This window comes from Pleurodeles waltl, chromosome 9, assembly GCF_031143425.1.
Source record: "Pleurodeles waltl isolate 20211129_DDA chromosome 9, aPleWal1.hap1.20221129, whole genome shotgun sequence".
NCBI classification, from domain to species: Eukaryota; Metazoa; Chordata; class Amphibia; order Caudata; family Salamandridae; genus Pleurodeles; species Pleurodeles waltl.
Genome location: NC_090448.1, coordinates 1,903,572 through 1,925,375, shown reverse-complemented (window position 1 = coordinate 1,925,375; position 21,804 = coordinate 1,903,572).

Genomic DNA, 21,804 nt, shown 5'->3' with positions numbered 1-21,804 from the left:
TGGAAAAAGCTTCCTTCAAAGATGAAAAGGCTTGGTCAGCTTCTCAGGACCATACAAATTTGTCTTTCTTTCTCAATAACTTAGTGATTTGGGCCACTGTGTGAGAGAAATGGTTTATAAACCTCTGGTAAAAATTTGCAAACCCCAGGAAACATTGTACATCACGAACAGTCTTTGGAGTGGGCCAATCAGATACAGCTTTTATTTTATTTTCTGCCATCACCATGCCTTGAGGGGTAAGGATAAACCCTAAAAACTCAACTGTGGTAACATGAAACTCACACTTGGTTAGTTTGCAATATAAATGGTGCTTTCGAAGAGCTGCAAGAATTTTCTTGACATGTTGTACATGTTTGTTTTCATTGTCAGAGTAGATCAGAATGTCATCAATGTAGACTATTGCGAATATGTCGAGATACTCTCTAAGAACGTCATTCAGGAAAAATTGAAATGCTGCTGGAGCATTGCACAGACCAAAAGGCATGACGGTGTATTCAAAGAGGCCATATCTTGTCTTGAACGCTGTTTTCCATTCGTCGCCCTCTCTCATTCTGACCAAATGATAAGCACCTCGTAGATCAAGCTTCGTGTAGATTTTAGCCTTCTTTACATGTTCCAGAAAGACCAGAAGCAGGGGCCAGGGATATTTATTCTTGATGGTGACCTTGTTCAAACCCCTATAGTCAATACAAGTTCGAAGATCTCCATTCGCCTTCAGAACAAAAAACAAAGGAGAGGCTGCAGGTGACTTAGAAGGGGGGATGAAACCATTCTCCAAGAATTGGCCTAGATACTTTTGTAAATGTTGATTTTCATATTCTGACAGGGCGTATACACGACAGTTGGGGAGTATTGCACCTGGGATTAAATCAATTTGACAGTCATTAGGTCTATGAGGAGGCAAGTTTTCTGCTTCTTTCTCATCGAACACATCTTCATAGGATGAATACTGCTTGGGCAATTCAACTTCTTTCTCTGCGGCAGAGGCTATGTAAGAGTTACAAACTTTTGGTACTTGAGACTTTTGGAGGAATTGTTATTTACATAGCGCTGATGAGAACACAACCTTTCATTCTGCCCAATTAATCTCAGGATTGTGATGAGTTAACCAGGGTAAGCCAAGGATAATTCCATACTGGGGAGCATGGATCACGTCAAGGATGAGTTTCTCTTTATGTTTATTTCTTTGATTCTTACCCTCACAGATCACTGACAAGGGGACAGTCTGAAGAGTTACCGGACCTCCAGTCAAGAGTTTTCCATCTACTGCCTGTATGATTTCTGGAGTCTTCTTCTCAATACATGGGATCCCCAATGCACGAACCAATTGGGTGTCAACAAAGTTCCCGGTAGCCCCAGAATCTACTAGGGCCTTCTTGAAATGGGTATTTTTCTTTACTTGAACTTTTATGCCCAGCTTGAGATGTCTAGATTGTGAATGGTCTACGGTGACACCTAAGAGCAACCCTTCTTTACATCTTGGGTGTTTTAGTTTTCCGACTCGACTTGTGCATTGGCTGCAACTTTCTGGACAGGACCTCGTCTGCTCTTTGGTTTGATTGGACATTCTTTGGCAAAATGACCCTTGCGCCCACAATAAAGACATTGTCCATTCTTTCTATGTAGGTCCTTTTCATCTTCGGTCAATGGTCTCTTGATTGTTCCAATTTCCATAGCGTCTGGCGTCCTTTCTTTCTGAGTTCTCGAGTCTCTATTATCGTGAACACGCCAGGAATATTTTTCAGTCTTTTTGCGTGTTCCCCTTCGTTCTGCTAAACAATGATCCAGTCTCAAAACTAGGTTTATCAGGTCTTGACAGTCTGTAGGCTGAGGGTCTATTTGAGCTAGAATATCTTTTAGCTCCTCTTTGAGTCCCTTGTAGAACAAGGCCGCTTGCTTTTCTTCAGGCCACGATGTCTCGGCTACCAGCCGATTAAAGTTGGCTAAATTTGACACTAAATCCTGATTACCTTGTCTAATAATTCACGATCTGCCAACAATGCTACAGTTCTACGATCGAATACTCGTTCAAACTCACAAACAAAATTTCTCCAGTTGTAAAGCAGGGGACTGTCTTTACGCACAAGAGGGATAGCCCAGGTAGCCGCATCTCCAGTCAGATATGACAACAGGAAAGCTACTTTGGACTGGGCATCAGGGAAAGTATGTGGTTGGCAGGTGAAATGTAATTCCACTTGAACCAGGAAAGATTGCGCTTTCAAGGGATCGCCAGAGAAACGTTCTGGAGGAGCTAGGGGAATGGCTGAAGGAACATTGAGAGAAATGTTCGTAGGAGGATTACATCCACAAGCCTGAGAAGAAGGACCAGGCCAAGACACACCTAAGGGTTTTTGTTCCTTCTTCTCTACCTTATCCTGTAACTGACTCACTCTCTCAGCTAGGCTAGCTGCCAAATCTTTTGATGACACCACCTCTGCCTGGAGCTGCGTGATGGTCTTGACTAGCTCGTCCAATGTGGCCATGCTGAGAACACACACAAACCAGGAGGATTATTAATTGGCTCACTATTCTATCAGAGTCACCAGATCCTCGGGGTCTGCGCACGTTCCCAACACATCCACCACCAGACAGCTCCAATACTCTGATTAGAATGTCACATAGTCTAAGAGGGTCCAAGTGGGGAAAAGGGGATTAGGTAGGGAACAGCTGGGAAGGAGACCTGTAGGAAGCAAAAAGGTTAAAACACACAATATCAAGATTATATCATATTAATCATTACTAGACTATGATTATAAGCACTGTCATTGTCCTCAGGGTCAACGACTGTCCCTGTCGCCACGGGGCCTCTGAGGACCGTGCCATTCTGCGGCGCCCAGAAGCGGGCTCTCCAGTGTCACGCCAGTACGAGCAAAAACTAGCCAGACTCCTGGGCAGGTGGTCTTTCTTATCCTGGGTGGTACCCCATCACCCAGCAGGGAGACTAGCAGGCCCTGGTCCCCAGTCCTATTTACAGAAAGACGTCTTGCAGAGCTTCCCCTCCTCACACAGCCTGTCTCCCTGCTCGGCAGATGACAGATTTTGGGGCCTCAACCTCCCATTCTTATAGTCTATTTCCAGACATCAAATGTGATTTAGCGTCTGAGTCTTTGAAGTTTGATGTTGGGATTCTGCGTCTTTTGAAGTGTACACTGTTCTCTCTCTTCTTCCTCGTGAAAGGCTGTCTGTCACAGCAGGAGAGGCTCTGAAGCCGATAGTTCCACAACACAAGCCATGGGAGTGACTATAGTTCACACCAGGATATCGGCCACAGTGGTATCTGCATCAAAACATTAATCCTGGGCTCCTAGCTCTTTTCTTTATGATTCCCCTATTAGCGCCATCTCCTTCCTGAAATGTGTCCAGGCCCTTTCCTTGTGATTTATCACTGAAGCAAAGAGCACCTTTTGAAGTCCACAGGGGGAGTCTCTCTCTCCCTTCTCCAGTGCACCTCACCCAGCTCACAGGAATGCAGCAAAATGCAAATCTGGCTGGGTGATTTCTCAACTCTTCTCCTCATGTCTTTACTAGACAGGCTTGAGTTTCTCAAAATGGAACCCATGGTCCTACATGTAATGTACCATTGCAGGCACAGTTGTGGTGTACCATGGTGAGCTACTTGCAAACACAGACTTCCACTACACCCATTTATCATGCGCACACTGCACAACACTTAACCTTTCATGTGTTGTACTTTTTGCAAGCACATGTACACCCAGCACATGCTTCCACTGTGCATACACTGCACAGCACTCTATCTCTCATGTAATGTACTCCTCGCAGGTACACATACACTCAATACATGCACTCACTTGCCAGGAAGATTAAAGCTGGAGATGTAACTACTGCAACGCTGGATCCAGGAGCGAGAGAACACAACGAGGGCAATCAAAGCATTGCAACACAATGGAAGTCTTGAAAACACTCCCTTCAGTAGGCTCTAAACAGGAAGAGGAAACAGAAGCATTTAAAAACCATGCATAAAATAGTGTCGGTCATCTTGGATTGAGTTGTTACATATCCTACCAGAAACTCTGGAAGAAGACTGGCCAGCAAGATGGCCCCATGCAGGCTGCCTGCTCTCCCCAACACCCAAGACATTTCAACCAAGGCGTACAACAGGAGGACCAAGCTCAAAGTAAGGCAATGGAAGGGCAGCTCTGGTCCGCCGGTGCCCCAGAAGGCTGTCACCACATGTGCTGCAGAGAGGCAACACGTCCTGCTTGACTGAGGCAATTTGGTGGGGCGTGAGCAGCGCAACCCTATGAGGGTAGCACTTTGGGCACCCCTCCTAGTCCAATAAAACAGCAATCTGTAACACAGGCCTATGTCATAGCGCACTCATGATCCGTGGTTGCCTGTAATCAACAAAAATCAGCATTAGGGATCCAGAGAACTGTACAGTTGGGCACTAAGGACAGGGTTACAAGTCTATTACTTTGCAGAGTACTTTGCTGTCCCAACAGAGAGCCTCACATGCTCACTTAAGTAATTTTTTACTAGCCAGGTAACGTGTTTCTGCAGCCTCCAGGAAAATGGTTTGTAAGGCAACCAATCAGATCTGCTTTGATTGTCTGACAGTTTTCACCTTCTTCAAGCTTAGACCTGGTGCCTATTTACACACTCTGTACTGCTGGTTTCAGGGAGCTCTGCTCCGTTACACACTTTCACATGAAACTCAACTTTGAATCAAAAGTCTGGTAAAGGGGAAGTGCTGTGCATCCCATGTGGGCAGTGCCAACCTCGGGCATGCAACTAAGCCGAGGGGCACACACCCAGCCCTTAATGCCTGTAGCTGCTTTTGTCGGAGATTTGGGCTGCCCTTGTTCCAGACTCTCCCTGAACTGCAACCAGGTCATTACCACCCCACAGCATCATCTGTAGCCAGCCCCGGCATCACTTGTTATGTTATGTTGATTTGTACAGCACACTAAGGGGCATATTTACAAGCCTCAAGCGCCTCCTTAGTGTTTTTTTTTTAATGCTTTGGTGGTGCTAACCAATCCCCCACCCTGCGCCATATTTACAAAGTGGCGCAGATCAAATATTGCACCACTTTGTAACCTCTTGCACCACATTGTACTTGCACCAGGTATGATGTATATAAAGGGGGTTTTCCCCCGCAGGGATTTCCAAAATAATTACATAGTGAACGTCTCCGATGCGCCAGTTTCCTTGCTTCGCCCTACGCCCCCATAACAACACCATGGTAGCGCTGTATTTACAATACAATGCACCATGGTGCACGTTAGGACAATAGCATCAGAATTTTTTATTTTATTGTGGTGCTTTGCTGGACTAAATAATATTGGCACTAGTCCAGCAAAGGACAGGGAGGCCCATAGGCTAATACACTAGTGTCAATTTAACACCTACCCAGAGCAGGCGTTTTTCGGAAAGTACCCTCTTTTTGGGTTGGTTACCCCCACTTTTTGCCTGCTATCAGTGTGCTTAGACTGTTTTCACTGAGATCCTGCTAACCAGGACCCTAGTAATGTGCTCTCTCCCTCTAAATTTGGTTACCTAGGACCTTTGTGCACTCCACAATTGGCATACTGGTGTCCCCTTACAAATCCCCAGTCTATGGTGCTTAGGTACCCAGGGCATCGGGACACCAGTGGTGCCTCATGAGCTGCAGCATGTATTGTGCCACCCATGGGAGCCCATGCAACTTGTGTTTGCAGGCCTGCCATTGCAGCCTGCCTGAATCGGTGCATGCACCCTTTCACCACAAGTCACTGCATCAGGTCACTGTAAATCACCCCTATGATAGGCCCTTGTAAGGAAATGCCTCCTTGGCATGGTTACCCCCTGACGTTTTGCCTTTGCAGATGCTAAGTTTTGATTGAAAGTGTGCAGGGACCCTGCTAACCAGGCCCCAGCACCAGTGTTCTTTCCCTAAACTGTACCTTCGTTTCCACAATTGGCACAACCCAGGCACTCAGATAAGTCCCTTGTAACTGGTACCCCCGGTACCAAGGGCCCTGATGCCAAGGAAGGTCTCTAAGGGCTGCAGCATGTCTTATGCCACCCTGGGGACCTCTCACTCAGCACAAGCACACTGCCTCACAGCTTGTGTGTGCTGGTGGGGAGAAAAAGACTAAGTCAACATGGCACTCCCCTCATAGTGCCATGCCAACCTCACACTGCCTGTGGCAAAGGTAAGTCACCCCTCTAGCAGGCCTTACAGCCCTAAGGCAGGGTGCACTATACCACAGGTGAGGGCATATGTGCATGAGCACTATGCCCCTACAGTGTCTAAGCAAAACCTTAGACATTGTAAGTGCAGGGTAGCCATAAGAGTATATGATCTGGGAGTTTGTCAAACACGAACTCCACAGTTCCATAATGGCTACACTGAAATCTGGGAAGTTTGGTATCAAACTTCTCAGCACAATAAATGCACACTGATGTCAGTGTGGAATTTATTGTAAAATGCACCCAGAGGGCATCTTATCGATGCCCCCTGAATACCAATCCAACTTCTAGTGTTAGGCTGACCAGTTTCTGCCAGCCTGCCACAACCAGACGAGTTGCTGGCCACATGGGGAGAGTGCCTTTGTCACTCTGTGGCCAGGAACAAAGCCTGTACTGGGTGGAGGTGCTTCTCACCTCCCCCTGCAGGAACTGTAACACCTGGCGGTGAGCCGCAAAGGCTCACCCCTTTTTGTTACAGGCCCCAGGGCATCCCACCTAGTGGAGATGCCCGCCCCTCCGGCCACTGCCCCCACATTTGGCGGCAAGGCTTGAGGAGATAATGAGAAAAACAAGGAGGAGTCACCCACCATTCAGGACAGCCCCTAAGGTGTCCTGAGCGGAGGTGACCCCTACCTTTAGAAATCCTCCATCTTAAGTTTGGAGTATTCCCCCAATAGGATTAGTGATGTGCCACCCTCCCCTCAGGGAGGAGGCACAAAGAGGGTGTAGCCACCCTCTAGGACAGTAGCCATTAGCTACTGCCCTCCCAAACCTAAACACACCCCTAAATTTGGTATTTCGGGGCACCACAGAACCAAGGAAATCAGATTCCTGCAACCTGAGCTACAAAGAAGGACTGCTGACCTACAAGCCTGCAGAGACGACGGACGACAACAACTGCTTTGGCCCCAGCCCTACTGGCCTGTCTCCTGACTTGAAAACCTGCAGCCAGCGACGCATCCAACAGGGACCAGCAATCTCTGAAGCCTCAGAGGACTGCCCTGAATCCCAGGACCAAGAAACTCCTGTGAGCAGCGTCTCTGCTCAACAACCTGCAAAAAACTTTTCTGCAACTTTAAAGAACCTCACTCTTCCCACCGGACGCGTGAGACTTCACACTCTGCACCCGACGCCCCTGACTCGCGATCCAGAGAACCAACACCACAGGGAGGACTCCCTGGCGACCCCGTGAGTAGCCCGAGACAACCCCCCTGGACCCTCACAGCGACACCTGCAGAGAGAATCCAGAGGCTCCCCCTGACTGAGACTGCCTGTAACAATGGTGCCGATGCCTGGACCAAGCACTGCACCCGCAGCCCCCAGGACCTGAAGGAACCGAACCTCAGTGCAGGAGTGACCCCCAGGTGACCCTTTGCCTAACCCAGGTGGTGGCTGTCCCGAGAAGCCCCCCACTGTGCCTGCTTGCACCGCTAGAGTGACCCCCAGGTCCCTCCATTGATTCCTATATGAAACCCAATGCCTGCTTTGCACACTGCATCCGGCCACCCCTGTGGCGCTGAGGGTGTGTTTTGTGTGCCTACTTGTGTCCCCCCAAGTCCTCTACAAAACCCCCCTAGTCTGCCCCCCGAGGACGCGGGTACTTACCTGCTGGCAAACTGGAACCAGAGCACACCTGTTCTCCATAGGCGCCTATGTGTTTTGGGCACCTCTTTGACCTCTGCACCTGACCGGCTCTGAGCTGCTGGTGTGGTAACTTAGGGGTTGCCCTGAACCCCCAACGTGGGCTGCCTATGCCCAGGAACTGAGACTTGTAAGTGTCTTACTTACCTCACAATCTAACCAATACTTACCTCCCCCAGGAACTGTTGATTTGTGCACTGTGTCCACTTTTAAAATAGCTTATGCCATTTTAACAAAACCTGTATATGTTATTTCTCTAATTCAAAGTCCCTAACTTACCTGTGTGGAGTATCTTGCATTTAATGTATTTACTTCAAATCTTGAACTTGTGGTTCTAAAAATAAATTAAGAAAATATATTTTTCTATATCAAAACTATTGGTCTGGAGTTAAGTCTTTGAGTGTGTGTTCCTCATTTATTGCCTGTGTGCGCACAACAAATGCTTAACACTACCCTCTGATAAGCCTACTGCTCGACCACACTACCACAAAATAGAGCATTAGAATTATCTAATTTTGCCTCTATCTTACCTCTAACTCACTTTGAGATAGTATATACAGAGCCAACTTCCTACAGCCCTCCTAGCCCAAAGGGCAGGGTGCAGGTCACAGGTCCCTGTGTGTGAAGACACCCCTGCATGAGCAGAGGTGCCCCTACGAACTCCAGTTCTATTTTCGTGAACTTCGTAAGTGCAGGGAAGCTATTATACCCATGTACCGGACCTGTGTACAGCTCCAAACCTGGGCATGTTTGGTATCAAACATGTTGGAATCATACCCGAATAATGTTACCAGTATTGGTTGTATGATTCCATGCACTGTGGGGGCTCCTTAGAGGATCCTCCAGTATTGCTCCTACCAGTCTTTAATGGTTCTCTGGGCAGCCAGTGCTGCTGCCACCCCACAGACAGGTTTCTTCCCTCCTTGTCCTTGACCAGCTCAAGCAGAAAAGGCAGAACAAAGGATTTCATGTGGGTGGGGGGAAACACCCTCTCACTTGGAAATAGGTGTTAGAAGCCTTGGGAAGGGTATCCTCCCCAAGCCACTGGTTTGCTTTGATGGGCACATTTGGTGCTCTCCTAGCATGAACTGGTTTGCACCAGTCCAGGGACTCCCGGTCTGGCACGAAACAGGGCAAAGGAAAGGGGAGTGACCACTCCTCTGTCCCTCACCACCCCAGGGTGCCCAGAGCTCCTCCAGGTGGCCACTCGATTCTGTCATCTTGAAACTAAGACGTGCAGAGGCTCCTCCGAGCATCTGAGTGGCCAGGTCAGGCAGGTGATGTCAGAGACCATTCCTGAGAGGTGGTCACCTTGCAAGGTGACCAAACCTCCTCTTAGGGCTATTTAGGGACTCCCTTGCAGGTGGGACCCCAGATTCGACGAGCAAGACTCCACCAGAACTCCTCTGCATTGTTTACTACTACTCTTCAGGAACTGACAAGACTGCAACACCTCAGATGACCTTGCAACATTGTTTCTCCGGCTCCTTCCAGCATCTGCAACATTTCCCAGGCTGTGCATCCACTGGGGTCGAGAGACTTCAGCCTACATCAAGAAGCAAGAATGAATCTCCCTTGTAGTGAAGGAGGCACTCCCCTGCATCTGCAGACACCTACAGCACCGACGTCCAGCTGCGTGGATCTGCTCTCCTCTGGAACTGCGTGGATCCTGCATCACATGTGTTGGTCTGGAGTTGTCTCCTTGGTCCTTTCTGCCAGCTGTCCAATTTGGGAGACAATGAGCCCTTGCTTCTCCTTGCAGGACAGTACCCTTTTGCACTATGACTCTTGCAGCCACCAAGGCTTGTTTTCACCTGCTCCAAGGGGTCTTTAGGCTCCGAGTAGTCCCGGCCCCCAGCACTTCACCCTGCCAAGCACAGTCTCCTCTCTGCTGCTTGAGCGACGTGGGACTCCTCTCCAGGTGTGCTGACTGGGCCTCACTGCGACTTATTGTGCCTGCTGCCAGCGGGTTGCCTGTGGGGCCTACAACTGCTTCTAGTGGCTCTCCCGACTGCTGAGGGTCAGTCCGGACTCCTTTCCAAGGATCGAGTCCCCTGGACCTTGCTGGTCCTCTTCAGCCTTGCAACTCTTCTTTTTCTCCTCTTGCATTTGCCAAGGCTTGTTGGTGGTTCTCCCGCACAACTGACCATCTGCGACCCGATGACCGACGTGGGACACCGTCTGCACTGCTCCAAGGACTCCTCTGCAGCTACTGGGCTCCACAGCTGGTCTTCTTCAGCGACAGAAGGGTGGGTAGTGGCTCCTGCCCCCACTGGACACTCCATCGTAGACTGGACTCTGTCCCCTCCTTTTGCAGGTCCTCTTCTTCCAGAATCCACCTTTGGTTTCTCCGACACTGGTCCTGTTCTTGCACAATCCTTTTTCTAAGTCCTCTTGTTGGACCTTGGGAAGACCAGGTACCTACCTCTGCTCTCCTGGTCGCTGGGCGTCACTCAAGTACTCACCTCCTGGGGTCCCTAGTAACTCCTGGGGTCTAACTACTCCATAACCTTGAGCGGGGAACTTCACTTTGCATTTCACTATTTTAGTATATAGTTTGATCCTCCCCTAGGGCCCTAACTATTTTTCACTAATTCTTGCCAATGCTTGTTGTTTCTTGTGCCAATTCCTAATTATGACTGTTGGGAGACTGCCTATGAGTAATCTAGGTGGTCATTACAACCCTGGCGGTCGGTGTTAAAGCTGCGTTAAAACCACCAACAGGCCGGCGGTAAAAAAATTGCAATTACGACCGTGGCGGAAACCGCCAACAAAGACAGCCACTTTAACACTCCGACCGCCACGGCGGTACAAACAAACAGCGCAGCAGTCACCACCAACAGACAGGCGGGAGACAATGTACCGCCCACACTATTATGACAGGCCAATCCGCCACCTTTTCCAGGGTGGATTCACCGCGGATAAAAACACGTCGGAAACAGGAATTTCGAAGGGAAAACGCTCACCTCTACACACCCCACGAGGAACGGGGACACCATGGAACCGGAACTCCAAATTCTACCTGCGATCGTCTTCCTGCTCCTCTACCAGGAGCACGAATGCCGGCGGCGAAGACCACGGTGAGTACTGCACCTACGACACAGGGGAGGGGGGAGGCAAAAAACAGGGACACACACACGCAACACCCCCACCCTCACCCACTACAACACACACAAAAGCATATCAATACATCACAGTTACACCCTCCAAGCCCCCCGGAAGAATGCAAAGACAATAGAAAATTAGTGTAACCATTGTAATATATTAAAAGCAAGTAGGCAGAAATATATATATACACCATGTACAAAATAAATACCAAGCATAGTAGTCCAGGTAGTGCACTAAGAAAGTCCGTGGAACACTTGGACCACACGGTATGGGCGAGGCCCACACAAGATCCCCGACCATGACAGAGAGAACACTGCAGGGGCATCAGATACCAATAAAACAGGCACCTCAGGGGGAGGGAAAGGGGGGGCACCTCAGCCGCTTGAGTGCACGATGCCAAATCCACGAGGGGGCCACATGCCCACTGTTCAACCCTGGGGAGTGCAAAGCCACAGTCTCTCAAGTCTCTACAGTGGGTGGCTTGCCCACTGTTCAATCCTGGGGAGTGCAAAGCCACAGTCTCACAAGTCTCTACAGTGGGTGGTCTGCCCACTGTTCAATCCTGGGGAGTGCAAAGCCAAAGTCTCTCAAGTCTCTACAGTGGGTGGTCTGCCCACTGTTCAATCCTGGGGAGTGCAAAGCCACAGTCTCACAAGTCTCTACAGTGGGTGGTCTGCCCACTGTTCAATTCTGGGGAGTGCAAAGCCACAGTCTCACAAGTCTCTACAGTGGGTGGTCTGCCCACTGTTCAATCCTGGGGAGTACAAAGCCACAGTCTCTCAAGTCTCTTCAGTGGGTGGTCTGCCCACTGGCCCATCCTGGGGAGTGCAAAGCCACAGTCTCACAAGTGGATGACAGTCTCCACTGGTTCTGGAGGGGGCATGGTGCCCAGAGTGCTTCATCCTGTTAAGGACAGAGGTAGTGGATGACAGTCTCCACTGGTTCTGGACGGGGCATGGTGCCCAGAGTGCATCATTCACCCCGCGACGGACTCAGTTGCGTCAGTGCCCCTGCCGCTCATGGGCTAGCGGTGCTTGAGATGGCAGTGCCCTGTTCAGCGGTGCTTGAGTTGGCGGTGCCTTGTTCAGCGGTGCTTGAGATGGCAGTGCCCTGTTCAGCGGTGCTTGAGATGGCAGTGCCCTGTTCAGAGGTGCTTCAGATGGCGGTGCCCTGTTCAGCGGTGCTTGAAATGGCGGTGCCCTGTTCAGCGGTGCTTCAGATGGCGGTGTGGCGGTTTCCATTGCAGGGTCTCAGCTGCTGGCGGTCCTTCATGGCCCAGCTGGGCTTGTGTTGGCGGTGGCCTCCTGGGCAGCTGGGGTGGTGCTGGCAGTGGCCTCCTGGGCAGCTGGGCTGGTGCTGGCGGTGGCCTCCTGGGCAGCTGGGCTTGTGCTGGCGGTGGCCTCCTGGGCAGCTGGGCTGGTGCTGGTGGTGGCCTCCTGGGCAGCTGGGCTGGTGCTGGCAGTGGCCTCCTGGGCAGCTGGGCTGGTGCTGGCGGTGGCCTCCTGGGCAGCTGGGCTTGTGCTGGCGGTGGCTCCTGGGCACCTGGGCTGGTGCTGGCGGTGGCCTCCTGGGCAGCTGGGCTGGTGCTGGCCGTGGCCTCCTGGGCAGCTGGGCTTGTGCTGGCGGTGGCCTCCTGGGCAGCTGGGCTGGTGCTGGTGGTGGCCTCCTGGGCAGCTGGGCTTGTGCTGGTGGTGTCCTCCTGGGCAGTGGGGATGATGGCGGTCTTCTCCGCCGTGCTGCTCTTCCCAGACTTGCCGGGTTTCCTGTGGCCCTTCCCCACCTTGGAAGGTGTCACAGCTGACTCCACACTCCCAACGGGACCCCTGAGAGCGGCTTTGGTGGCTGGAGTCTTCTCCCCCTCCCGCCGGGCACTGGCCAACTTCTGATGCTTCACAGGTGGGGCACTGTCTGTGCTGTGGCTCCGTGCCACACTGGCTGCCCTGGTGGCCGGTGCACTCCACATTCTGGTGACTACAGGCACCACTGGTCCCAGAGATGTTGTGGCAGAGGTGCTAGTTCGGGACCTATGAGACAGACGGGGTGGGGGAGGTGTGGGAAAGAGGTCAAGGTTGGACAGGAAAAGTTTTTTGGACACACTGGGATGGGTAGCTGGAGGGGGTTTGGGAGTGGAGGAAGAGGTGGTGGCTGTAGGAGGTGTACGTTTGGTGACTTTGGGTGAAGGTGCATGCTCTAGAGGGTGTTGTGAGGTGGATGACTGTGGGGTGGGTGTGTGCCTGTATTTGTGTATCTTGGGAGGGGGCGTCACAGACACACTGGGAGAGGACACAGGGGACGTGTGAATGGTAGTGGGGGTGGTGACTGCACGTGAGCGGGGTGTGGTGGTGGGTGTGCTTGAGAGGGACATAGTGGCTGTAGAGGTAGTGCATGCAGGTGTGAGTGTAGACGAGACAGGGAGGGAGGAGGGAGACAAGAAGGAGGGGGACACAGTGGAGGCAGTGGATGTTGGTGTGTCTGCATGTGTGTGATGCTTGTTTGCGTGAGTGTCGGTGGGATGTGTGGTGCTTATGTTTGCCTGAGCTTCCCTTGGGTGTTGAGGTGTGTGCATGTTGGTCTGTAGGTGTGCTTGGGATAGGCTGAGGTACAGGGGATTTGTTCAGGGTTGAGGACTTTAGAGGGGAGAGGCTAGAGACGGGGACAATGGCTGCCATCAGTGCTGAGGCCAGAGTCTGAAAGGCTTGGTGAAGGGCCACCTGACCAGAATGAATGCCCTCCAGGAATGCACTGGTTTGTTGCAACTGCCTCTCTACACCCTGGATGGCATTCAAAATGGTAGACTGCCCAACAGTGAGGGACCTGAGGCAGTCAATGGCCTCCTCACTGAGGGCAGCAGGGGTGACTGGGGCAGGGCCTGAGGTGCCTGGGGCGAAGGTGATGCCCACCCTCCTGGGTGAGCGGGCACGGGGCAAAGGCTGAGGGGCTGCTGGGAGGGTGGTGCCGGTAGGGGGGGTGGCAGCTGTACCTGTAGATGCGGGGGGCACAGATGTTGCCGCCACCACAAGGGAGCTCCCATCAGAGGACGAGTCTGTGTCGCTGGTGTCAGCTCCTGTCCCCGCCGTGGAGCTCCCCTCGCCCTCCGTCCCACTGGTGAATTCTGACTCCGTAGTGTCGCCCTCCAGGGCCATGTGGGATGCAGCTCCCTTGTGCTCCGGTGCCACTGCTCCTCCGCCTGATGATGCTAATGCACACAAGAACAGGGAGACCACAAAAAGGGGGTGGGGGGAAGACAGAAGAAAGACATGTTGAGTGCATGCATTACCGCTACCGTTGGCAGACACGACAGACACGGAAGCCCCATGCACTACGCCGCGCTCTTGGGCTCCACTGTTCAATTTCTGGGAAATGGCCTACAAGGCTATGGACGACATCTGCACACATAGATGACACAGGGGCATGACTAGCTGTACTTGGCACTCTACAGAGGTGGGCTGGGGTGCCACATTGCCTGCCTTACGGAGGGGCCTTGCCTACGGAACTCGCCCTGGCCTAGGGAAACCAACAGCCCAACAGCCCAACTCCCCCACTCCGCTGCGCGCAAAGTCAGCAGAATGAGAGTGTACTCACCCCCTTGTGGCTGCTGTGATGCCCTCAAGCGCCCATCCAACTCCGGGTAGGCCACCGCCAGGATCCTGAACATAAGGGGGGTCATGGTGCGACAGGCACCCCTCCCAGGTTGGGAGGCCATCCCCAGCTGAGCCTCCGCAGTCTTCTTGCTCCAGCGGCGAATGTCCTCCCATCTTTTCTGGCAGTGGGGGCTCCATCTGTGGTAAACCCCCAGGGTCCGGACGTCCTTGGCGGTGGCACGCCAAATATCTTTCTACTGGTGGGCGCTGACCTACATGAAATGTACAGGGAAAAAAGAGAAGTTATCACCAACTGCACCGTCAAACTGATTGGCCCCATCCCTACCCTTGCCATGTGGCTCATGCTTTCACCGTCTTTCATGCACGCAGCACTCTGCCCCCTTCCTTCTTACATCCAGCCCTCTCCACACAGGCATAGCCCATACAACATACTCCCTGTGTACTTACCTGTTTGTCTGGAGGATCGTAGAGTAGCATGTACTGGGGAGGACCCCATCCACGAGTTTCTCCAACTCCTCCGATGTGAAGGCAGGGGCCCTTTCCCCAGACACTCGAGCCATTGTCTCTTCCAGACCGAGGTCACAGCAGCACTTGCAGTGTAGGTCCTCTCCTGTCGAAGATCAGGTATTGAGTGATTGAACAGATAGAAAATGGCAGTCACGTCCGTGGCGGTGCGTACCGTCACCGCTGGTGTACATCGTCATTGGCTCCTGGGACCCATAGGGTCCAATGGTAACCAATGCAGCATTGCGCAGAAGTCTTCCACCGCCTACTGCGATGGTGTACAACGCCAGCGCAGTTATCTCACATCCCATTGTCCCACTTTACAGGTCAGGCAGCCGCCATTTCAGAGGCCCACATGGCTTCATTTTCAATTGCGTCACACATACCTAGGCCTAGACTCAACACACATACAGGCCACCTTTTGTGTATGAATGGTGTTCTGTGTAAACTGTGGGTACGTACCTCTGAGTTGTTTCACTCTGTGCTCGCTGTTGTCCTTCATGGGCACCGTCCGCTGGGAACTGTGAGGAGATGGCGGCATCCTCCGGTGTACCGACCGTTGGTGGACCTGTCGACAATGGAGGAGCGACATTTGATTATCACTTACAGGCTTGACCGTGCCACAATCCAGGAACTGTGTACCCAGTTGGAGCCAGACCTGATGTCAGCAATCCGCCATCCCACAGGAATCCCCCCTCAAGTGCATGTGCTGTCAGTGCTCCATTTCCTTGCAAGTGGGTCATTTCAAACAACTGTGGCCATGGCATCAGGGATGTCCCAGCCTATGTTTTCCAACGTATTGTCCAGAGTGTTGTCTGCCCTTCTGAAACAAATGTGGAGCTACCTCGTTTTCCCTCAGGTGGAGGATTTGCTTACAGTTAAAGGTGATTTCTATGACCTGGGACACATCCACAACATCATAGGTGCCATTGATGGGACACATGTAGCTTTGGTACCCCCCCACAGGAGTGAACAGGTGTACAGAAACCGGAAGAGCTATCATTCGATGAATGTACAGATGGTATGTTTGGCAGACCAGTACATCTCCCATGTGAATGCCAAGTTCCCTGGCTCAGTGCATGACGCCTACATCCTGAGGAATAGCAGCATCCCTTATGTGATGGGTCACCTCCAGAGGCACCGTGTGTGGCTATTAGGTGAGCACCTGGAAGCAAGTCAGTGGGAATGGTTGTCTGTGTCTGGGGATATCCCTTCAGGTTAGTGTGTGTCTAACAGTTGTCCCTCGCCATTTGCAGGTGACTCTGGGTACCCCAACCTGTCATGGCTACTGACCCCAGTGAGGAATCCCAGGACCAGGGCAGAGGAACGCTACAATGAGGCCCATGGGCGAACTAGGAGGGTGATCGAGCGGACCTTCGGCCTCCTGAAGACCAGGTTCAGGTGCCTCCATATGACAGGTGGATCCCTATTCTACTCACCAAAGAAGGTGTGCCAGATCATCGTGGCCTGCTGTATGCTTCATAACTTGGCTTTGCGACGACAGGTGCCTTTTCTGCAGGAGGATGGTCCAGATGGCGGTGTTGTTGCAGCTGTGGAGCCTGTGGACAGTGAAGACGAGGAAGAAGGGGAAGAAGACATGCACACCAGGGACTCAGTGATCCAGCAATATTTCCAGTGAGACACAGGTAAGAATACAAACCTGCCTACTACATGTACTTTAACACTACTACCTCTCAACTGTCTGTCGTTTTCACCTAGTGTATGGTCACTGAGTTGTCACTTTCCCTTACGATTTCACAGATGTGGGTCCCACTGTGTGACATCTGCTTAGATTCCTCATGGACTAGAGCTGTGTGACATAGGTATGTTGACATTAAGCTTGAAAGAGCATTTTGTCACTGTAATTGCTAATACACTATTTCGAAATCACAGACAGACTCCAGATTGTTTTGTGCTTTATGGGTGTTTATTTAAGTGCTCAATATTGGAGGGGTAGTGAAATGGTGAGGGGTGATGGCGGAGGAATGTCCATGGCAGAGTCTAGTCTATTAGTCTCACAGGTGTATTGCCCATATGGGCATAGGAAGTGGAGCTGGGACAGTTTCAGTATGGACAGGGTGACAAAGTGGGACAGTAGGATGACAATCAGGGTGGTCTCATTTCTTGGCGGGGGTCTTGGCATCATGCTCTGTCTTTGTCCTGGATCTCAGGGACCGTTTGCGGGGTGGTTCTCCCTCTGCAGGGGGTGGGGTGCTGGTGTGGTGGTCCTGTGGCGGGGCGTCCTGTCCACTAGCGCCGGTGGAGGTGGTGGGCAGTTCATCGTCCATGCTAGTGTCAGGGGCCCCTTGTAGTGCCACAGTGTCCCTCCTGGTGTTCACAAGTTCCTTCAGCACCCCTACGATGGTGCCCAGGGTGGAGCTGATGGTTCTGAGTTCCTCCCTGAAGCCCATATACTGTTCCTCCTGCAGGCGCTGGGTCTCCTGAAACTTGGCCAGTACCGTTGCCATCGTGTCCTGGGAGTGGTGGTATGCTCCCATGATGGAGGAGAGGGTCTCGTGGAGAGTGGGTTCCCTTGGCCTATCCGCCCCCTGTCGCACAGCAGCCCTCCCAGTTCCCCTGTGTTCCTGGGCCTCCGTCCCCTGGACCGTGTGCCCACTACCACTGCCCCCAGGTCCCTGTTGTTGTTGGGGTGGTGGGTTATCCTGGGTTCCCTATAGTGGTGGACACACTGCTGATTGACGTGTCCTGGGGACGGTGGTATGGGCCCACTGGGTGGGTGCTGTGCTGGTGTTTCCAGAGGGTGGAAGGTCTGTAGTGGCCTGTGACTGGGTGATGGGAACCGACTGTCCCGAGGTCCCCGATGGGCCGGGCTGGTCATCTAGATCCAGTTGGACAGAGCTGCTGTCATCACTGTGGGCCTCTTCTGTTGGTGGTGTGGACATGTGTGGACCCTCCTGTCAGGTGACGTTGGGTAGGGGTCCTGCAGGGGTATAAAAGGATGGTTATTACATCTGTGTGTGTCATGGTGTGCAATGGGTGGGTGACCATGTACCCCAGTGTTTGCATTCCTGTGTGGGACCTTGTGTGAGGATGGTTTAGGGGGTTAGAGTATTTGCAGTGGGGCATGCTTTAGTGATGGGTGTCCATGCTTTGTTGTTGCATGCAGGGCTTGGTGTTGGGATGGGTGGTTTGTGATGTTGGGACATATGTGAGGAGTTGGGGTGCTGGGGGTGAGGGTGGGGGTATGTGATAGCATGCAGGTAGGGTGGGGGTTGTAATAGTTAAGATTTGACTTACCAGAGTCCATTCCTCTACCTACTCCTGCGAGGCCCTCAGGATGCAGAATCTCCAAGACCTGCTCCTCCCATGTTGTTAGTTGTGGGGGAGGAGGTGGGGGTCCGCCGCCAGTCCGCTGAACCGCAAGGTGGTGTCTTGAGACCACGAAACGCACCTTCCCCCATAGGTCATTCCACCGCTTCCTGATGTCCTCCCGATTTCTTGGGTGCTATCCCACTGTGGTGACCCTGTCCACTATTCTTCGCCATAGCTCCATTTTCCTTGAAATGGAGGTGTGCTGCACCTGTGCTCCGAATAGCTGTGGCTCTACCCGGACGATTTCCTCCACCATGACCCTGAGCTCCTCCTCCGAGAACCTGGGGTGTCTTTGGTGATGTGTGGGGTGGAGTGTGTGGTGATATGTGGGGTGATATGTAGTGGTGTGTTGTGTGAGGTGCGTGGAAGTTATGTGGGTGATGGTGTTGTGTGCATGTGGATGCTGTTGTTCTTGCTGGTGCTCTCTCTCTGGCCTTCTTTCGGAATTTTTTGTCGTGGGGTTTGTGGGTGATGTGGGTGTGTGTTTTATATTGTATTGTGTGTGTGGGAGTGGTGTGTGTATGTATATCAGGTGTTTGTATTTGGAATTGTCCAATGTGGCTGTGTTTTGTAAGAATGTGTGTATTTTGAGCGTGGCGGTGTTTACCACCAATGGAATACTGTGGTTGAAAGACTGCAGCGTTGATTCGTGTGTCGTGATAGTGTGGGCGTATTTCTGTTGGCGTGACGGTGGAGGTTTTGTTTTCGCCAATTTATCACTGACCTTTGGTGTGGCGGACTTTTGTGGGTGTCTGAATTTTGGCGGATTCCGAAATGTGGGTCATAATAGCTGTGGCGGAATTCCGCGGCGGTGTGTTGGCGGTCTTCTGCACGGCGGTAAGCGGCTTTTACCGCCAATGTTGTAATGAGGGCCCTAGTGTAGTGTTACTGTAATAAAGTACCTTTATTTTTGTAACACTGTGTGGTTCCTTTTATGTGTGATGAAGCCAGTGTTTCCTATATAAGTCTTGGCTGCTCATTCACAGCTACCTCTAGTGAGCCTGGCTTCCTAGACACTGTCTACACTCACTAATAGGGGTCACCTTGTCGCGTGGGCTCTCATTATCCTAAATGAGACTACTGGATTTCTAGGCAGCAGGATCGATAACGGTGTGGGGGACTGAGTCTGACCCACGTGTAAGGAACTCTGTCACCCTAAATCCGGTTTTTGCTCCGGCTAACTAGCAGTGCCTCATTTCTCCCATGGGGAAGAGATGATTGGGCAGCCGAGTGCATGACATCTTTGGAACTTCTCAGGGAAGTCGTGGTCACTCAGATCCAAACCAACTCTCTCATTTACAATATGATCTCATATACAAATGACGAAGACAGTATAAGTTTTATATAATGATTTAATAAAACGACTGTATTTTAGATAATAAGGCATGAGCCGCAATAACCAGAACCATACAACACAGTAGGATTGAAATAGTTACCAGGAGAGTAAAACATAAGAACAAAGCGATCATTGTGTATAATAGTTTCTACTCTCCCTCTGCTTGTTATATTTCGAGCACAGCATGTTAAGCTTCTAGCTTGCCTGTCTGTATCACTGGGGAGACATCAGCCCTCATACCTGAGCAAAGGCCTGTGATCTTGGTTCAGCATCTGCAACAAGGCAGTCGGCGTCTAGTTGTGGTTCCCTGGTCGGAATCTCCCTCTTGCGTGTATTGGGACAAGGAAGTGATTTTATAACTAACATGTCAGTGTGATCACAAAATGTCCCTACGCAGGAATGCCAAGTCTAAATTCCTACCACGTCTATCGGCAATGTACCAGACTGTATCCTTGACTGAAGCACAGAGTGAATGTGTTATGGAGAACTCCAGTGCTGAAGTAGGCAAAACAGTGTGATGTGAATAAAAAACAAAACCGTAGAACTGGCTATTTGAAAAATAACAGTACGAAGCCTAATAAAAAAGCATTTAGGGCAAAGTGCACAGAGGCTCTAAGCTGCCAGCAAATGAATAAAATACATCCAGGGCAAAGTGCACAAAGGCCAAAAGCCTGAAGCGAACGCGCAAAGGATACGTAAAACCAACCACACTACAACCTGGTATAAGGTGCCAACACCATAGGTGTCCACCACACACCAGGCCAGCTTCCTACAGAGGTTAAAAAATTACGCTCGAGCGGCATAGTGAAATCTTTTAAATTTCACTGGGCCATTTTTGGGCCAGCCTGCGTGGGAACGCCCCCTTTGCATACATTGTACCTGACGCAGGTATAATGTGGCACAAGGGGTTACAAAGTGGCGGAATGCAAGCATTGCGCCAATTTGTAGATATGGCGTAGGGTAAGTGACTGGTTAGGGCCGCCTTAGCATAAAACAAATGCCACTAAGGTGTCACTAAGGGCTTGCAAATATGCTCCTAAGTGCCCGAGAGAGTATCCAGGCCTTTTGGAAGGTGTGTAGGTGCACCCAAGGTGCCTATAGGAAGAGTCAGGTCGTCAGATTCTTGCAGAACTCGAGAAGCGAGGAGGAGGCTGTGATGTGTTGAGTGAGTTTATTCTGCATCTTGGGCGTGATGTAGGAGTAGGTGTGACCTCTGCCTGTGCTTTTGCGGTTGGGGGGGAATGCGTGCGAGTGAGGGACAGAGCGGGTGTCTGGTGGATTAGTGAAAGTGTGTGCGGCTGCTCAGGTATTCTGGGCCTGTGTGGTCTAGGTGTTTGTATGGGTGCCTCAGAAGTTTGAATTCTCCTACAGAAGGGGACACCGGAGAAGACAGGATAAGTGCTCTGATTAAATGAAGCAAACAAACACAAATGATGGACGCAATGCGGAAGCAATCAAACATTCACCCCAGTCACAGATCTGGGTTTAATTCATCGTTTTTTTGCTCACCATGCCACACCAGTTTGGACCCAGCCATATGCAAATCGGTCTTGACCCTGTTCCCCATGGAAACAGTCCAGCCCAAACTGCCCGGCCAGGTCCTCCCTGGACTGGAAACTAGCATCCTGGGACCGGTTTCTGGGTATCACCCTTCATCAGCCAGGCTAGCTTGAATCCAGTGGCACAGCGAGCAAGGGACCCACGTCTGGGCATACCGGGGTCACTTATGGCGACAAAAGCAAACATTTTATTAAATTAATGTCATCATTATGTTCAGATCTGACTAGTGCTGCAATGCGTAACAATCTTGGGTGCTTGAGGGGATGCGTGAAAATTTCTAAAATGCGTTAGTATAACGCGAGATGCCTCGCAGGGCTGCTCCGTGAAGCAGTTTCTCTTTGTATTTATCTCACTTCCTGGTAGTCTCTGACACTGTCAGGGGGAGCAGTCTCTCTGTCTCTCACTCTCCACCCTCCTTAGGAAGTACTGTCTCTGTGTAGTTTACTGGTGACCTCACTTTCAGCTCTGCTGGGGGATCAGTGCCTCTCTGCACGGATCTCACTCTCAGCCCTCCGGGGGCTCAGT